Consider the following 15924-nt stretch of genomic DNA (forward strand, 5'->3'; position numbering starts at 1 on the left):
ATTATTATTATTAATGATAATGTTTTTATAATTAAAATTTTGTTACAGAAAATTTTCAGTGCTTTCTTGGGTCATTTTCTTGTCTCTTTTTTTTGCTTTTTGTTTTTGCCTATTTTCATAAAAATATTTTAAATGGGGTGATTTAAAAAAGAAAAAAATTAAGGAGAAGGATGTCGAGAAAATAATAATAATAATAATTATTATTATTATTATATATTTTTTATATTTAAAATTCTGTAAGATAGAACTATACATTTTTTTCAATTCAGTATTTTCTTGGGTCATTTTCTTGTCTATTTTTCATTTTTTTGTTTTTTGTTTTTGCTTGTTTTCTTGTAACCTTTCACTTATTTCTTGCTTATTTTTGGGTCATGTCTTGTTAAATTGCCCATTACAAAGAATTGCAAGAAATCCAACCAATTTCTCTGGTTTCAAAGGGTTAAACACTAAAACACTTTACAACCAAACTCAGGTCCTGAGGGGCTCTGCTGTGAGAGGACCAGATGATGTCATGGGGGGGTTGTGTCTCTCTTCCCTCTCGGGCCGCAGGATGTCAGGCTCTCCTCCATACCCCCACTGCTTCCTGTTTCCTGTCTCTGTAGGAAGTAGCTGTGCGTTCACTTCCTGTCAAAGGGGCTGTTGGGGACAGGAGGAGGTTTAACAGCTTGTATTAATGTTGGCAGGATTGTATGAGGTCACAGAAAATCTTCATCCTACTCCGTACCACATAAAGAACTTTTTTTAGGAACAGTGAAGCATAAAAGCAGTTTCTATGATTTGGAAAAAACCCACTTATACACAGTGGTCTAACAGAAGTGCAGGACATGAAAGGAAAACATCAAACGTGAGGTCAGGGACAATAACTGAGAGATCACTGCAGCCTCTGTGTCGGATTAAAACTGTGGGATTCACATTTTCCCAACTGGGAGGAAGCTGAATTGTGTTTTTGTGGACAGTAACCGGGTGGCAGGTCTATTTCCACCACTCACAGGAAAGAGGGAATGACCTCTGACCCTCACTTTACTTTTAATAGACACCAGGGCCTGACACATTTATCTTACCACAGAACTTTTTTTAGGGCCCGAGCACCTAGTGGTGCGAGGACCTTCTTGGATGCAAAGAATTATTAGCGCCTATTGAAATTGCTTCGTTTCTTCTAATTATCATTAGTGCCGAGCTCTGAGCGCAGGTCGGTCAGTGAAGGCTCTTGAAACTGAAGGAATTATTATTTTCTGGAATAAATTGCCTTTTTTAAGAGCAGAGTCCTTGAATATGGACTCTGCAGAGAGTCCATATTCAAGGACTCTCTGCAGACTTATCAGGTCTGGTGAAAAATTTGATATGGTCACGTTTGGTGAAAGCCCACGATGACATAAGGGTGACGGGTCACGTTCATTGAGCATGCACCGCTGTTGTTTTTGCAAACACACGGCCACCAGTCATTTCGATACTTTTTTTGCTGAAATTACTGTAATATTTTATTTATTTAATGAATTTTATTAACAGTAAAAGGCAGAAACTTGATGCAGAGAAGGCTGCGGGACATTAATCACAACAGTTTCAGCAAACAACCGAATAAAAAAGATGCATGTGTGGGTTAGCAGCATCAAACTGCTGGAGCGCGCCGTGATAAAGTGCTGCTGAGCAGAACAGGCGAGGTTTAGTGCAAATTAGGTGCATTTATTACATCTGGAACAAAGTATTGCTTTTTAGGTTTGTGACAGAGCGGGCGGTCCGAGCTGGATGACAGGGAGCGTCTCTGCAGTTGGCAGACGTGCGAAGGTCGTAGTTCAGGGTGTCAGTCGCTTTTCTCGGGTTGTTGTACTGAGCCCTCAGAGCCCGGGAGGCTGAGAATCTTCATATCACTCTTATTTATTTTATGACAGTTTATTTCCACTCTTTTTTTCAGTTTCAACTTTTTGTCACTGTTTTGTAATGGACGTTCGGGGGGTTGGATGTTCCCAGTAAATAATACCTCTGGCTGTCCTCTGTGTGTGTGTTTCTCAGGTCAGGAGCGTATCGGCATCGATTCCAAGTACGAGCAGGAGGGGAAGGTCTAATGTGCCATTGTATGCCATTGCCCACGCCCTCCGCAACATGCAGAGGGACCTATGTCCCAAAAACTTGGGCATCGGCCCCCACATGGACCCGGCAGGAGGGAAGAAACTGCTCAAGTACATCCGCAGCCTCAGCGGTAAGTGGACAGACACTTCTCTACTCGCGCAGGACATAAAGTCCTCCTTTACTGTCTGTGCTGTGCACTTTGAGGGACGAGATCGCAGCTGACTCACTGAGACGAGCAGCGTCGATATGAAAATGAGGACAATTGGACGACATTTGGAATCAGAGGCGTTCTAGTTTCAGTTTGTAGTTGGAGCCGTATCGACCCATCACGTTTACGTCACAAAGACCATGATGACACAATGAGTTAGTGTTGAGAGTACCCCCCCCCAGTATGGGGACACAGGCCTCCCCTGGAGCCAAACCCAGGAGGGGGGTGGAGCTTGTAGGCGAGTGATTATTGGGCGGGTCTTTGGCCATAGGGCCCGGTTGGGCTCAGCCCGAATAAGTAACACGTTGCCACCACCTATAGGGTCGGAATTAAGGCTGGGCAACTGGGTAGCATGCAGGACCGGGTCCCCGGGTGTGCTGAACCCGGCTTCATAGACTTGCTCCAGCAGGTCTTTAACTCCTGGCTGCATCCTGTGCCGGGGAAGGATGGGGACACGCAATCCAAGTGGTCCATGTTCAGAACCTCCATTGTGGAAACAGCTGCTAAAAGCTGTGGTCCGAAGAGTCAGCGGTGCCTGTCGTTGCGGCAACCTCAAAAACTGCGGGTACACCAACAGCGGGGTGTGCTGGCCGAACTTGTTGCTTGTCGCTGTGGCAACCTCAAGAGCTGCGGGTGGACACCAGTAGTGCGGGAAGCTGCCGGGCTTTAGACAGCAACCTAAAAACCTGCTGCTGGAAACCAGCACTGGGTGTGCTGGCAAAGACGGCACCGGTTAGCCTGAAGGCAGCTGAGGCAGTCGCCAAAGCAAAAACTCGGGTGTTCGGGGAGGCCTTGAAGGAGGACTGTCCGCCTCCGGAAAGTGTTGCTGGGGAGAGGGACGTCTGGAGCGCTCTGCTCCGCCTGTTGCCCCCATGGCCCGGCCTTGAGTAAAAGGCAGTGAAGGGCGTGGCTGCCCTCTAGGTTAACTGGGTTACTAGCTTTTGTTTTATTTGATCTGCTTTAAAAAGCAGATATCTTTAGGAATTAGCTGAAATATCATCAGAGCGATAGCTGATCGGTTCAGAGATTGATCGGACTGTAAACAGGGACTGGCACACTGAGGAGGAAACCTTGACCCACAAATCCGCTGGCCACACTGGACCCCCCAAAACATATGCTGTTTTCCCGAGAGGATACTGTGAGGACCGTAACCAGAGAGTTTCATTTGTAACAACAGAGGAGTGAAGTATTTGACTGCATCTGTGTAAAAAGGAGGTTCTCTTGAGAGGAGACAGAGAAGTGAGGACCTGGGTTGGTAAAAAGGACGTCATCTAGGAGGACGGCTGTTGGGGAAACAGGAGGTTCTCTTCAGTGGAGACTGAACATCTGGTCCTGTTAAAGTCTGAGGTGTTTACATGACGAAATAGCTCAACTTCCAATCAAATTATCTATGTCTTTGTCCAATTTCGAGAAATTGAGTTGATTTTATTCTGTGTGATCTGCACTTTGAGCGAGCTCTTGTAATGTGAGCTGCAAGTGTGATCGTACACAACACTGCTAATCATATCTCATAAACTCCCCCTTCACCCTCTCCTCCTCACTTTCCTGTCTCTTTTTTCTCCCTTCTCTAATGTGTCCTCCTCTTTCTTCCCGCCCTCTTCCTCCGTCCCTCCGTCTCCTCCTCCCTCCGTCTCTCCTCAGTGGGAGCCAAGGTGTGGGTGTTAAACCTCTGAGGTCTGCTGGTTTGGTGGCCTTGGCTTTGAAGGGCTTGTGGGTTGTGGGTTCAGATCCCGGGCAGGCCTGACCGCTAACCTTGATTGGTGGAACCCATCTATCACCGTGGAAACAGTCAGAGCAGCCAATCAGTGAGCCAGAATCTGAGTCAGCAGGAATCCAGAGAAAAAGTCCAGTTTTATTCTAGTCAGTCGTTTATCTCAAAGTGTGTCAGGGTTCACTTTTCTTACAGTTTTACTCTTTGTTTCTGTTCTGTTTCTCATCTCGCCTGCAAATTTGTTAATATAGTTTGAAAAAGTGTTACAGGATGTGATGAATTTAAAAACTATGAAATTAGATTAAAGTTAAAAAAAGATGACAAATTGAGAGAAAATACAACATGAATAAATGTTAAGTGAAGAAAAAATTTAAAAAGACAAGGAAGCCGTAATAAAGACTGAAAAAAAGAATTGAATGATAAATGTTGAAAATAAGAACCGGTGAGAAAATGTGAAATTTTCAAAAGGTTTGGAGACTGAAAAGTGGTTCAAGGCCACTTATTGTTGTGTATTTATGAATTTCAGTTGAGATCAGGCTTGACTGTATGCATGCATCTTTTTTTTCCCACTTTTTTAATTTTTAATAATTTCTGAGTCATACTCCTCTTGTGTTTTTTATGTCTTGGCTGTTTGTCTTGTCTTTTCCTCTCTTCCTGTAATCCTCTTCTGTCCTTTTCTTACATTTTCCAACATCTCACAACATTTAACCATTTAAGAACTGACATCCACAGGAGATTGTTACTTGCATGATCCTGTTTAAATTGAATAAGAACCAACCCTGTAATTTCCCTGGGAATTTTCCTGTAATTGCAGTAGGTGGTTGTTTGCATGATCTTGTATATATGGGCTTTACATAAGAACCATAATAGCTACAGCATTCATTGTTTTTGCAGCAGAAAGCTGAGGCTTCTGTTTTCTTTGTCATGATGTCATGACCTTATACTTTTTTTGCATAAGTGGTATTACACCAGAATTTCCTGACAAAAACATAATAGGGCTGCACCCTGAGTCAGAGACCCCTAGTCTACTGAGATTTCTTCAAACTGAGCAGTTGTTTTTTCTGTAAAGTGTACTTCTGGGGATGTTTGGGTCCCCAGATTTTGCTGCGTAGAGAGTGCTCTTGGCTTTCACAATACTCTTTGGTACAGGGAGCTGCAGACATGCAGGCAGCGGCACGGAGGTGGAGAGAGATCTCAGAAGTGGTGAATTTACAGCTCACTGCCACTTGATTTGATACAGTCTCTCACTTTTGTTTGATATCTAGTGTTTGCAAAAAAAAAAAAAAAAAAAATCGAATTTTACAACCTTGTATGGAAAACAAAACTATTCTTCGAAAATTCATATTTAACAGCCACATCCAATTAAACTGACATTGCTACTTTAAATGGGTACAAACCATGTGAAAATGCTTAATGGCGTCAGAGGAATGAACAATTAATCTATTACAACACCTTCGGACTCTGCTCATAAAATATCTCAAAAGCTAAATGATGTCGTCCAAATAACTCATGGATCTTTTGGATCAGTCTATTTTGTGTTTTTATTTATGTTATGTGTATTATTTTTTAATGCCACAATCTGAATACTTTTATCACTTATTATGTTATATTGACTTACAAAACCTTTTAGCTTATGCTGTACAGATTTTAGGAATATGAAGCATTTGAAGATACTCCAAAAAAAGACATCACTATAGACAAAATACCAATGTAGGCTCTGCAATGCTGCAAAGGGTTAACACGAGAAACAGTTAAAATGTCAAAAATAAAATAAAATAAAAAAATACATGGGAAAAGCGGCGCAAACAAGAGAAAAATGAGACCCAAATGAAAGACAGCAGCCTGTGTGAGAACACATGAGGACATTTTTAGTGACATCTGTGGTCTCGAGCGTCTATTTTTAAACATTTTTACAAAAGTACCCGTGCTATTTGGGGAAGAGTGGCTCCAAAACTTTCTGTTATAATTCGGTCTATTTATCTTTCTGGCTCCCCTGGTTTCCCTAAACCTACATGCATGTCTAAATACCGGGTTTATGAGAGCGGCGCTGATGTGGAAATCTCCTAAAATTAAACGGAATTTCAGCCCACTTTTATATATTTGTCTGTTGTTGGTTTTGTCCGCGACGTTGTCACTATAACAGGCACTGACGCCGCGTGGGAGTGTGTGTGTGTGTGTGTGTGTGTGTGTGTGTGTGTGTGTGTGTGTGTGTGTGTGTGTGTGTGTGTGTGTGTGTGTGTGTGTGTGTGTGTGTGTGTGTGTGTCTGTGTCTGTGTGTGTGTGTGTGTGTGTGTGTGTGTGTGTGTGGCGTGGTGACCCAGCATGACGCCGTAGTAAGCATCGCACATGGCTGCCAGCAGACAGAGAAGGAGTGTGGGAAATTGAAAGAAAAAGACAAAAAGGGGAAGGAGGGAAAGTGATTGGGACAGAAATGAGGTAAAGAACAGAGGGAGAAAGTTAAGAAGTTAGGTAAGTTAATGGCAGGGGCGTTTCTAGGATTTTAAGGGTATTGGGGGCTTCGTCCACACATCTATCGGGGGTCTGGGAGGATACTTCTTTTTGATAAGCTCTATTTTGATGTTTTTTAATGTACCCTGGCACCATTTTTACCTTAAAAACTTTCTTAACTCTGATTTTAATTAGTGATGTTAATAATATTAGTAGTTGTTGTGTCATAGGAGACACATACAACTTGAAATGACTGTATCATATAGTTATTTTACTGATTTTTAAAGAAAAAATTCCAGGGGCCAGTGGGTTAGGCAGGCTTATTTTCTTTGAATTTATTTTTTGCCTTTTTTGGGGGAGAGTTTAATTATTCAGTAATTTTGAGTTTTTTTTTCTTTCAACTTTGGTGATGCTTGAAAGATTTTTTACAAAATATTATGTGAATTATTTTTAAAAACTTTTGGCATTTTTTTTCTAACCCTAACCTTAACCCAAACTTGTGGAAGCAAATGTAAAAATAACCCAAATTACACCATTTATTATAGCCAGAAACAGTAAAAAGAGAAATTATCATCGGATTTTCAGATTCCCGAGGGTTTTTGAACACATTGTGTGTTTATGTATTTTCCCTGAGTCACTCAGGTAGGCTCAAGGAAAATATTTGCAGCTTTGAGGAAGGTCAAAAAAACCCCCAAAAAAACCCAAAAAACCTTCGACACCGATCACCTCTGATAAATATAGAACAGTCCCTGAGGCCTTTTCTTATTTTTGAAACACGAAAAGAAAGAGGTGGTCTTGTGCTGTCAACATGTCAACATAGCACACAGTTGATCGTGTTAGGACATGAAGACGTTATGTAAATGAGACAAGGTGTCAGAGTAAGACAGTGAGACAAAAAAAATCCCCCTCGACACGGAGACAGGGCGTCCATCCTTTTTGGTCATTCTTGTTATTGTTTTTCTTCTTCGGTCATTTTTCCCCGTCTCAGGTTTCCCCCTCACTACGTTTCCCAACATATCATTGGTCTCGTTGTGTGTGAGTGTGTGTGTGTCTGGAGCCATGGGATGAAGTGTGTGGTTACCCACTGGTGTGACCAGGGACACAGGGGCACCTCGCTCTCTCTCTGTCTGTCTACGGCTCTCTCTCCCTCACTCTGTCATTTTCTGCTGCCTCGTGCTGCTGCGTCTGTGTGATCTGTAATATTTACACAAGTCGTTTGTGCTCTGAAAACTGCTGCGTCAGAAATCTGTCAAGGAAAAAAAAAATTAACATACGTGTTTGACCAATTACAATTTGTACCTCAAACTTACATCAGACATTAAAGTCCAGGTAAAACAAAGTCAGTCTTTCTGAACACATTATGAATAAAAGATACATAAAATAAATGAATAAAAAAACAAATTACTAAAACAAGCTTTTCAGCCCTGTTAGCACTGTTAAACACTGTTTATGGAGTTAGTACTGGTGTGGAAATAAACTCAAATCAGACTGGAGTCACAAATTTGATGACTTTAAGCTCGACTTGACAAAATCAAAAAAGACTTGCAACTCAACTTGGACTTCACTGCAGTGATTTCACTTGGACTTGAGCCTTTTGACCTGAAAATACTTGATTCCTTCCCCCAAATGACCAAAGATTAAAAAGTATGTTATTTAAAAGTGTGCCCCCAATCATTAAATTTGCTGAGTCAGCTAGCATTAACACTATTCACTCCCCGCAGATGAATTCCCCAAATCCACTTTGCTTGAACAGTCAGGACATGAACAGCTACGGTTAAAGCTCGATTAGGCCATTTCATGGGACTACTGTCCTTTTCCCAGAATATATTTGCACCGGGGAAAAAAACATTTATCGACAAAAATATGTTTGACTAGTTGCAGTAAACCTACATTATTCATAGTGTATAATATAGATTGAATCATATCTGTTTATGATAGGGTTCAGAAGCCTATATATAAAAAACAAACCAAAAAAAACAGACTGTACTGAGGAAAACTGTGATTTTATTCCACAGAACGGCGGAGTTGGTGATGTACCACAGCCTCCATCAGCTGTTGTGGCAGGTAAAGAAGAGAAAAAGTTGATTGACTGATATTAATTATTTTTATGTTGCTAAAATATGTTTTGCTGTGGCTCCGTCCACAGTGGTACATCACGTAGCTTCACTGCCGGTGTTGTGGGACTGTTCTTTATTTATCAGTGGCTGGGGTGTGACTTTTAATTTTAAGTAAATACAAAATGCTCCCTTTTAAAGTTGTTTGTCCCTCACCTAAGCCAAAATTAAAATACAAGACCCTCCTGTGAGCCTCAATAAAAAAAGAAAATATCACTTTCATACAAAAACAATGTGTTGGTCAACGAAAAATGAATTGCAGTATCATAATATGGGTCAAAAATTACAAACAGAGATGCCACAAGTTCCAAAAAACTTTTTTTGAGAAATAACAACAAATTTTAAACTGCTCTACAGCGATGAGGGGTTGCAGAAGACCTTGTTTTGCCAGTTAGCCTGTGCTAAAGCTGAAGTAAAGCATTGATCCCCACGTACTTACAATATAATTAACACTATAATTTCAACACCTGCTGAGTCATCAATCGCACTCTTTTTCCAGATGTTCTCAGCTGGTGTGAGGATTCAAACCGTCAACCTTCCCAGTACATGCGTCTCTTCCCGAGTGTCCAAACCCTCAAACCCCGTCTGCACCTCCTAATGGTCACGTCTGCAGCCAGGAGAACCACCAGCCCAAACAGCTGGGACCAAACCAAATCCCAGGAGACCTCGAGCTCCCAGCGGCTCCCAGGAGCTTCCAGGTTCCTGGACTGTGAGGAGCTCATCACTGGTTTGATTTCTGCTGCGGAAGCCAAAACCAGTAAAACCAGATCTCCAGGTCAGTTACCCAGATCAGATTTAGGTGCATATTTTCGTGTGTTTTCTCAACGTTATCTCATGGTATGGTTCATACGATATTCAGTGAAAACGCACACGCCGTATTTTATATGGTATCGTACCGTCCTTAATCCTTTTAAACCGGGATTGACATCAGTCTTCTTTAGCCGCGTTCAGATGCCTTTTACAAGCAGTTTAACCCTTTGAAACCTTGTTTTAATGTCTTTTGAGAAAAATTGGGTAAAAGGCAAGAAAGGGTAAGAAATGTTCCACAAATTGCAAATCATTAGTAAAAGGTGACAAGAGGTTTAAAGGTAAAAAAAAAAAAAACTAGGAAAAAATGCCCCAAAACGATGTTAATAATTATTATATTTCTATATTTAAAATCATGTTACAGGAAAAAAAATCATATTTTTTCTCAATTTTCAGCACTTCTTTTGGTCTATTTTTCTATTTTGTTGGCTTATTTTGAAGTAATTTTCTTTTCTTTTACCAGATTTTAAAATCAACACATCATCTACAAATTGACAAAGTGAGGAAAAATTATTAGTTTTTTTTTTTTAATTTTATTTTTTTAACACCAAAGACCAAGGATAAAAACATGAAGAACAAAATCCCTCTATTAAAAAAAAGTTGACTTTTTGAAATTTGTTAAGTTATACTTGTCCTCTAAAAGCTGACAGTGTCCTTTCATGCAGCTCTGTTGTGAGCTTGAATGCTTTCAGCGAATTCCAATATTGAACCTGAGTCATGAAATAAACAGAAATATCCAAGTGTAAAAAAAAAAACTGTAAGTGCTTTTGCAGAAAATGTACTCCTCTGTTTCCTCGTCTTTTTGCTCTGCCAGAACATATCAAATTATCACCAAAGTGCTATGACTTGGTTCACTGCATGTGTTACGAACTGTTGAGATCTGTTAGTCACGCTCGGTGTGCGAATACTGTGGTCGTCGGGAGAGCAGTTGACAAATCGTAAAGCTTTTGTACTCTGACAAATAACAAATATAAAAAGTTTGCTGAGGCTCGATGACTGCTGCATGTTTTTATATCTTCCTTCCTTTTCTTGACAACAGCACATGTAATCGTGTATGTGTGAGTGCGTACTGTAGGTGATGTCATTTCCTGTTTTCCTTTGAGCCGTCATGTCCCCGTAAGGTTGCACACACGCACACACACACACACCACACACACACACACACACACACACACACACACACACACACAGTAGGGGGAAGCAGTAGTAAGCAGTGATGACGTCAGGTTGATGTGCGATCAACAGCCGGATGACAAAACGAGTCATGGATAAGGTCAAGGTGTCCCTAAAAAAAGACACACACCCACACACACACATCCACACACACACACACACACACACACACACACACACACACACACACACACACACACACACACACACACACACACACGTGGTGGCTGCATTACATAGCTGAGTACAGTGCTGCAGATTCAGTTTTCCCTCCAGAGGAAAGACAGCGAAGAGGAAGGAGGAACGGGCAAAATTACTCATTCCTTCATTTTTACCTTCGTTGAACTTCGTTGAACTTAGTCTTGTTGTCTTGGTGTTTCCAGAGAGTCCTGCCTCAGTTTGCCTAACAGTTTACACATACTATACTGGATAAAAATATATGGTTATGGAATTATAATTTGGTAATTGTCCGTTTAAATGTTTTTTTGTCCGTCAGTGTAAAAACTGGATCTTTTTTACTGCTGGTTTCTGCTTCTCTGCTGTCGAACAGGCTAAAAGCAAATACAGTGCATAACAGCGGACTAAAGGAAGAGCGAACCTCAAACATGACAGAGGGAAAATATGAGTTGCTGGTTTAAAATATTATTTGTCTTTGATCATGTACGTTATGTGTTGATGTGTATGTGTACAGGTAGTTTTATGTCTGTCTTGAGCGGTTAAAGAAATAGTTCTTGAAACCCAGAAACCTGAAAGCTTGTGGGAGTGGCTCTGATGTTGTGTCTGCCGGGACGAGTCGTGGTTCGGATTGTGTGGTCTGCTGCTTCTCTTGGCTTCAGACGAGCTGCAATCAAAACTTGGATCTTTCTAGAAGCTGTTATGGATAACGCAGCGATTCAGCGGAGGACAAACAGCAGCTGCAGACGAGTATTCATCAGTTGTTTTATAGGAGGATGTTCCCATTTCAGCCACGTGCTACTTAGAATTAATGTCATGATCCAACATCTGTGTTTTATCATCTGACTTTGTTTCGTCTGCAGATAAGAATTAAATCAGCTCAGTTTCATTGACTGGTGTTCAGTCCAGCCGGGTGATGGGACACTGATGATGGACGTGACACCTAAATGGGAAAGTGAATTTGTGACCTTATAATTATTGTTAATGATTAACACACTTTGAAGTCCACTTATCACTGGAGCTGTGTCAGGTTTTTCAGTCTTTCTTAGAACTATTTGTACCCTAAATTAGGACTGATGCATCAGATCTGAGTGCAGCCAAAGCTCCAGTTCCCTCAGACCAAAAGAAAAAAGTTAATTATCAGAGGCAGTTTACGTGTTGAATGTTCTTGCATAAAACTTTTGTTGCATTTTGGCCTTTCGTTCACGTGACAACAGTGTTTGGGGACCTGAAAATGCAAACTTTTGATACCAGTTCTAGAGTGTAATATTTTGAAAATGCCACCCTCTTCTGTCACCGTGTAAACTGGCAATGCACGTGCACAATAAACAATGCATGCACATAACGATTCAGATAAACACTGTGACAACATGCGTGAGTAGGACGACGACGACGACGACAACAACAACAACGGACTGCCGAGCTGTGTGTGTGCTGCTGACTCTACTGAGGTTATTAACACTGTCGTTCTCATGTGTGCGTTCGCCATCGTCTTCTTGTTTGTTTGTTCTCGGCGCTCTGTAGCAGAACGCCGTTATGCACTGGCGCGTGTTGTTCTTCTATGGTGTGTCAGTACAAAGTTACATCACCATCTACCAGCCTGGCATGCATACTACAGCGTTTTAGGTTGTTTTTGCAGATCCATGTGCGTGAGGATCGTTTTTACAGTGTTATCATATGAATGCAGATAATTTTAGAAAATGCAAAGGAACGACTTTTCCGTTTTTTGCGGGGCCGTTCTTGTTGTGATGTTGCCTCAGTTTGGTTGAAGATGCCCTTCAGCACTGCAGAACAGAACATGTGAAGAACTACTCAAAGAGAAAAGTCTTGAGCTAAATTCGTAAGAACTTTCTCTGGTTTTTCTTTGTCATTTTTTTCTTTTTGTTAAAAAACTTTACAAGCCAGACAATGTGTTAACTAACACAACCTGTGAGTCCGCTGAGCCCCCAGGATGCACCTGTTATCAATGACTCATTGATTGTCTGTGGTGATAAAGCCTGAGCTGCTGCTTTAGACAGAATTTAATTAATTTGGAAACATCTGTCTCAGTGCATTTCAGAGGATTGCTCCGCCAGGTAAAAAGATAAAATGATGGATTTTATTTTTGTTACAATGGTCTTCCAATTTTTTTTTTAAGTTAAAAAGCAACAGTGTGCTGGAGCAGTAATTTGGGAGTCGGGGGAGCTGCAGTTGCAGTTGCAGTCAACATTTTTGTGTAATTTTTAGGAGCTGTTAGTCCCAAGTTAAACCCAAGACCTAAACTTTGTGTTTCAAGTCCTGCACGAGTCATAATGCACCCTTCACAATATTTAATGCCATTTTAATTATCCTTAACCCTTGAGAAAATTGGCTTGATTTCTTTCGAAAACAGTGGAAGAAGGCAATGAGCGAAAGAAAATTGCAAGAAATTAAGTACAAGAAAATTACCTCAAAATTAGAAAAAAAAAAATAATGAAAATTATGAAAATAAAGGGAAGGAAAAAAAGAACTTTAAATGATATAATCCTGCTTATAATCTGCTTTTTTACCTAATTTTTCTCCCAGCTTTTTTGAAAAATACATTTCTAAATCTACTAATTGCAGTTTGTGGAACGGAGTTGCTTATTGCCTTTTCCTCCTGTGTTTTTTTTTAAATTGCACCAGTTTGCATCAGGTTCCCAGGTTTAAATATCTCTGAAAGGCATCTGAAAGCAGCTCAAGAAAAGTGATGTCACTCCAGGTTGCAAAGGGTTAAATATTACTGTCTCTGTCCTCGTAGAAGTTGGTAGATTTTGAAAACACCAGAGACAACCAGTGAAATAGCTTTGCCCTTCTATTTCTGGCAAAGGCTGATATATATTGTATTGCATAAGCAGATGGGACCTAAATGAGTCTGTCTGAAGTCTCACATGCTGTACGGTTTTAAATAATCTGCTGCCAAGTCTCCAGGTCACACTCTGCGGTCGGGTGGATCTCTTGGCTTCAGCAAAGTAGCAATAAAAACCTGGATCTTTCTGGACGCTCTTATGGCTGCTTACCCAGAGCTTCAGATGGGACCAAACCTGAGCAAAATACTAGTTAAAATAACTTTATTTCTTACGGCCTGCTGTCCAAACCAAACAGTGTTTATGGAGGAGTGAAATGTGCTGAAGTTCAACATCTGACCCTCTGGAGACGATCTACAGACTTTTGACTTCAAAAACTATTTCAGTCATTGTTTCATTAACTTTTTCACTTTGGACTTCACAGATTCATATTTCTTCTCCCAGTTTTATTTTTGTTCTGTGTGGAAGAAGCAGCTGCTGGTGAAGTTAAACTCACTCTCAGAGCTGCAGACTCAAGCCACGTGACTTGAATTTGAGTCAGACGTGATGAAACTCAAATTTCACGTTTGGGACTCGAGTCTCAAGAACTGAGACTTACTGACTTGCCACCGCTGAAGCTACAGCAAGACTAAAATAAATCATACCACAGCCTAGAAGTCCAACATTTACCTCCTTATTTCCATTTTTTCCATCACTGACTCCTGTTTTTGTTTGCTTGTGTTATCAATTTGGTTAAAGATAATTTAAATATACTTTTAAAAATATGCCAAAATGTCTGTCTTTTTATTTTGCTCCAGCCACTTCTCAATTTCTCAGACTCCTACATTTCCATTTTCTGTTCCGTCACCAGATGCCGTCACCTGACTGCCCCTCCCACCTGCTCACCTGGGGCACGTTCAATCTCAAAAAGGTGAGCACCATTTTGCTACATTTTCTATGTTGAATGAAATAATTTTTTGAAACAGAAATGGCTTGTAAGTATGTATTTTCTTGTTTGGTGGGTGTGTCAGAGGTGAAACTACAACATGTATATGAATAAATGTCCAGTAAATCTTAACTTTCTGTACAAACACTTATTGTTACATTTCACAGTTGTTTTTGGCAATTTAAACATAAGTTTTCCATGCTAATAAAGCCCCTCTGAATTTAATTTATTACATGCTACCATATTACAATATACTGCATGTGAGTGTTCAGCTCACCATGCTTTCTTTTTAACCCTTTGAAACCTTGAACCTTGAAAGTTTCCTAAGTGGCTTGATTTCTTTGAAAAACACAGGAAGGCGATAAGCAGTGAAAGATGAAATGACCAAAAAATTTAAATAAAACTGTAAAAAGTAAAAGAAAAAAAATCACCTGAAAATAAAAAAAAACGTGAATCTTTTTTTAAATTATTATATTATATTGTGTTATTAAATATGTAAGTATCATAATTTTAAAAAGTTTTTCCTTGCTTTTTACTTTTTCTAAATAGACTAATTTCTTGAAATCTGTGCAACATTTATGACCAACATCAACTTTTTCAGGTTAAAGAGGTTTAAAAACTTGTGAAAGGCATCTGAAAGCAACACAAGAAATGAGATATCCAAGTTTCAAAGGGTTGAAATGAGCCTTTTGTGGAATTTGAACGCAGCCTTGTTTCCCCTCTTTAGCCCTGCAGTATACCCGGCACATTTTCACTCATTTCCTGTTTGATTGCCAGCTTTGCTTTGTGCACTTGTGCCATTTTATTTATTTTATTTACACATGAGAGGAAATAAAGAAACATTGGTTGTGTTACAGTTAAAACTGGCAAGACTCAGTTAAAAAGGTGGTTTCAGCAGCACAGAAACTCTCAGCTGTTTGTCCTGCAGCCTGAACCTGCAGCAGGAGGCCTGCTTTTACCTTCCTGACCCACAGCCTGATTGTTCCTCTGCCTTTTGGTAAGTTTGCCTTTTTTGCTCTCCTGGTTTTGACCCATGCCTGTCTTTTCTGATTCTGTGCCTGCATGTGAGTTTTGCTTTGGGGTTCAAGTTTGCTGTATTTTTGACCAAATGTGTACCAGACTTTGATTCATCCTCCAGTAATTCAGCGAATCAGGTGTTTTTGAAAGCAAACTTCAGAAGGATAAATGACAGCAGCAAACTTTTGGATTTATAGCCTTTAACCATTTGAAACCTGCATAGAAATCATTTTTCTTGTCACTTCAGACACCTTCACAAGTTTTTAAACCCTCTATCCTTCAGCAAATGTGCTTGCTTTCTTTTGAAAACAGTATGAGCAAATTTTAAGAAATAAGTAAATTTAGAAAATTATTTTTTTAAATAATTTGGGACACTGTGCAGAATACTACTACTACTACTATAACTAATACTACTACTCATTTTCTTAATTATATATTTTAAAAAAAACAGAAATTCTTATTTTTTAAGCAAATTTATG

The 15924-nt window shown here is 40.1% G+C and overlaps 1 protein-coding gene across 1 annotated transcript in view; it reads left to right on the forward strand.

Annotated features, from left to right (window-relative positions):
* LOC121947286 (XK-related protein 7-like) overlaps positions 1–15924 on the forward strand; it is a 148473-nt gene that overhangs the window by 8547 nt on the left and 124002 nt on the right. The window contains exons 3-7 of the mRNA XM_088081714.1: positions 2008–2194; positions 8447–8495; positions 9045–9320; positions 14354–14413; positions 15286–15425. The gene's annotated coding sequence lies outside the window, so the exon portion shown is untranslated. The remainder of the gene's footprint in view (positions 1–2007; positions 2195–8446; positions 8496–9044; positions 9321–14353; positions 14414–15285; positions 15426–15924) is intronic.

Source organism: Plectropomus leopardus, chromosome 9 (assembly GCF_026936395.1).
Source record: "Plectropomus leopardus strain MGB_pleo_1.0 chromosome 9, ASM2693639v1, whole genome shotgun sequence".
NCBI classification, from domain to species: domain Eukaryota; kingdom Metazoa; phylum Chordata; class Actinopteri; order Perciformes; family Serranidae; genus Plectropomus; species Plectropomus leopardus.